The sequence below is a fragment of the Pleurodeles waltl genome, chromosome 6 (genome assembly GCF_031143425.1).
Source record: "Pleurodeles waltl isolate 20211129_DDA chromosome 6, aPleWal1.hap1.20221129, whole genome shotgun sequence".
NCBI classification, from domain to species: domain Eukaryota; kingdom Metazoa; phylum Chordata; class Amphibia; order Caudata; family Salamandridae; genus Pleurodeles; species Pleurodeles waltl.
The window spans coordinates 805,056,945-805,061,067 of NC_090445.1; positions in this window are offsets into that span (position 1 = coordinate 805,056,945).

Sequence of the window (4,123 nt, forward strand, 5' to 3'; positions counted from 1 at the left end):
CGGGAGACTGGGGAACGCTGGGTGGAAGGAAATTTGTGGCTCCTCTCAGATTCCAGAACTTTCTTCCACAGAAATGTGAGGAACATGTGTTTTTTAGCCAAATTTTGAGGTTTGCAAAGGATTCAGGGTAACAGAACCTGGTCAAAGCCCCACTAGTCACCCCATCTTGGATTCCCCTTGGTCTCTAGTTTTCAAAAAGGCTCAGGTTTGGTAGGTTTCCCTAGGTGCCGGCTGAGCTAGAGGTCAAAATCTACAGGTAGGCACTTTGCAAAAAACACCTCTGTTTTCTTTCAAAAAATTGGATGTGTCCACGTTGCGCTGTGGGGCATTTCCTGTCGTAGGCGCTAGGCCTACCCACACAGGTGAGGTATCATTTTTCTCGGGAGACTGGGGAACGCTGGGTGGAAGGAAATTTGTGGCTCCTCTCAGATTCCAGAACTTTCTTCCACAGAAATGTGAGGAACATGTGTTTTTTAGCCAAATTTTGAGGTTTGCAAAGGATTCTGGGTAACAGAACCTGGTCAGAGCCCCACAAGTCACCCCATCTTGGATTCCCCTAGGTCTCTAGTTTTCAGAAATGCACAGGTTTGGAAGGGTTCCCTAGGTGGCGGCAAGCTAGAGGCCACAATCTACAGGTAGGCACTTTGCAAAAAACACCTCTGTTTTCTTTCAAAAAATTGGATGTGTCCACGTTGCGCTTTGGGGCATTTCCTGTCGTTGGCGCTAGGCCTACCCACACAAGTGAGGTATCATTTTTATCGGGAGACTGGGGAACGCTGGGTGGAAGGAAATTTGTGGCTCCTCTCAGATTCCAGAACTTTCTGCCACAGAAATGTGAGGAACATGTGGGTTTTTTTTCTCCAAATTTTGAGGTTTGCAAAGGATTCTGGGTAACAGAACCTGATCAGAGCCCCACAAGTCACCCCATCTTGGATTCCCCTAGGTCTCTAGGTTTCAAAAATGCTCAGGTTTGGTAGGTTTCCCTAGGTGCCGGCTGAGCTAGAGGCCAAAATCTACAGGTAGGCACTTTGCAAAAAACACCTCTGTTTTCTTTCAAAAAATTGGATGTGTCCACGTTGCGCTTTGGGGCATTTCCTGTCATTGGCGCTAGGCCTACCCACACAAGTGAGGTATCATTTTTATCGGGAGACTGGGGAACGCTGGGTGGAAGGAAATTTGTGGCTCCTCTCAGATTCCAGAACTTTCTGCCACAGAAATGTGAGGAACATGTGGGTTTTTTTCTCCAAATTTTGAGGTTTGCAAAGGATTCTGGGTAACAGAACCTGATCAGAGCCCCACAAGTCACCCCATCTTGGATTCCCCTAGGTCTCTAGGTTTCAAAAATGCTCAGGTTTGGTAGGTTTCCCTAGGTGCCGGCTGAGCTAGAGGCCAAAATCTACAGGTAGGCACTTTGCAAAAAACACCTCTGTTTTCTTTCAAAAAATTGGATGTGTCCACGTTGCGCTTTGGGGCATTTCCTGTCGTAGGCGCTAGGCCTACCCACACAAGTGAGGTATCATTTTTATCGGGAGACTGGGGAACGCTGGGTGGAAGGAAATTTGTGGCTCCTCTCAGATTCCAGAACTTTCTTCCACAGAAATGTGAGGAACATGTGTTTTTTAGCCAAATTTTGAGGTTTGCAAAGGATTCTGGGTAACAGAACCTGGTCAGAGCCCCACAAGTCACCCCATCTTGGATTCCCCTAGGTCTCTAGTTTTCAGAAATGCACAGGTTTGGTAGGGTTCCCTAGGTGGCGGCTGAGCTATAGGCCATAATCTACAGGTAGACACTTTGCAAAAAACACCTCTGTTTTCTTTCAAAAAATTGGATGTGTCCACGTTGCGCTTTGGGGCATTTCCTGTCGTAGGCGCTAGGCCTACCCACACAAGTGAGGTATCATTTTAATCGGGAGACTGGGGAACGCTGGGTGGAAGGAAATTTGTGGCTCCTCTCAGATTCCAGAACTTTCTTCACAGAAATGTGAGGAACATGTGTTTTTTAGCCAAATTTTGAGGTTTGCAAAGGATTCTGGGTAACAGATCCTGGTCAGAGCCCCACAAGTCAGCCCATCTTGGATTCCCCTAGGTCTCTAGTTTTCAAAAATGCACAGGTTTGGTAGGTTTCCCTAGGTGCCGGCTGAGCTAGAGGCCAAAATCTACAGGTAGGCACTTTGCAAAAAACACCTCTGTTTTCTTTCAAAAAATTGGATGTGTCCACGTTGCGCTTTGGGGCATTTCCTGTCGCAGGCGCTTGGCCTACCCACACAAGTGAGGTATCATTTTTATCGGGAGACTGGGGAACGCTGGGTGGAAGGAAATTTGTGGCTCCTCTCAGATTCCAGAACTTTCTTCCACAGAAATGTGAGGAACATGTGTTTTTTTAGCCAAATTTTGAGGTTTGCAAAGGATTCTGGGTAACAGAACCTGGTCAAAGCCCCACTAGTCACCCCATCTTGGATTCCCCTTGGTCTCTAGTTTTCAAAAAGGCTCAGGTTTGGTAGGTTTCCCTAGGTGCCGGCTGAGCTAGAGGTCAAAATCTACAGGTAGGCACTTTGCAAAAAACACCTCTGTTTTCTTTAAAAAAATTGGATGTGTCCACGTTGCGCTGTGGGGCATTTCCTGTCGTAGGCGCTAGGCCTACCCACACAAGTGAGGTATCATTTTTCTCGGGAGACTGGGGAACGCTGGGTGGAAGGAAATTTGTGGCTCCTCTCAGATTCCAGAACTTTCTTCCACAGAAATGTGAGGAACATGTGTTTTTTAGCCAAATTTTGAGGTTTGCAAAGGATTCTGGGTAACAGAACCTAGTCAGAGCCCCACAAGTCACCCCATCTTGGATTCCCCTAGGTCTCTAGTTTTCAGAAATGCACAGGTTTGGAAGGGTTCCCTAGGTGGCGGCAAGCTAGAGGCCACAATCTACAGGTAGGCACTTTGCAAAAAACACCTCTGTTTTCTTTCAAAAAATTGGATGTGTCCACGTTGCGCTTTGGGGCATTTCCTGTCGTAGGCGCTAGGCCTACCCACACAAGTGAGGTATCATTTTAATCGGGAGACTGGGGAACGCTGGGTGGAAGGAAATTTGTGGCTCCTCTCAGATTCCAGAACTTTCTTCCACAGAAATGTGAGGAACATGTGTTTTTTAGCCAAATTTTGAGGTTTGCAAAGGATTCTGGGTAACAGATCCTGGTCAGAGCCCCACAAGTCACCCCATCTTGGATTGCCCTAGGTCTCTAGTTTTCAGAAATGCACAGGTTTGGTAGGTTTCCCTAGGTGCCGGCTGAGCTAGAGGCCAAAATCTACAAGTAGGCACTTTGCAAAAAACATCTCTGTTGTCTTTCAAAAAATTGGATGTGTCCACATTGCCCTTTGGGGCATTTCCTGTCGCAGGCACTAGGCCTACCCACACAAGTGAGGTATCATTTTTATCGGGAGACTTGGGGGAATGCTGGGTGGAAGGACATTTGTGGCTCCTCTCAGATTCCAGAACTTTCTGCCACAGAAATGTGAGGAACATGTGGGTTTTTTTCTCCAAATTTTGAGGTTTGCAAAGGATTCTGGGTAACAGAACCTGATCAGAGCCCCACAAGTCACCCCATCTTGGATTCCCCTAGGTCTCTAGGTTTCAAAAATGCTCAGGTTTGGTAGGTTTCCCTAGGTGCCGGCTGAGCTAGAGGCCAAAATCTACAGGTAGGCACTTTGCAAAAAACACCTCTGTTTTCATTCAAAAAATTGGATGTGTCCACGTTGCGCTTTGGGGCATTTCCTGTCGTTGGCGCTAGGCCTACCCACACAAGTGAGGTATCATTTTTATCGGGAGACTGGGGAACGCTGGGTGGAAGGAAATTTGTGGCTCCTCTCAGATTCCAGAACTTTCTTCCACAGAAATGTGAGGAACATGTGTTTTTTAGCCAAATTTTGAGGTTTGCAAAGGATTCTGGGTAACAGAACCTGGTCAGAGCCCCACAAGTCACCCCATCTTGGATTCCCCTAGGTCTCTAGTTTTCAGAAATGCACAGGTTTGGTAGGGTTCCTTAGGTGGCGGCTGAGCTAGAGTCCATAATCTACAGGTAGGCACTTTGCAAAAAACACCTCTGTTTTCTTTCAAAAAATTGGATGTGTCCACG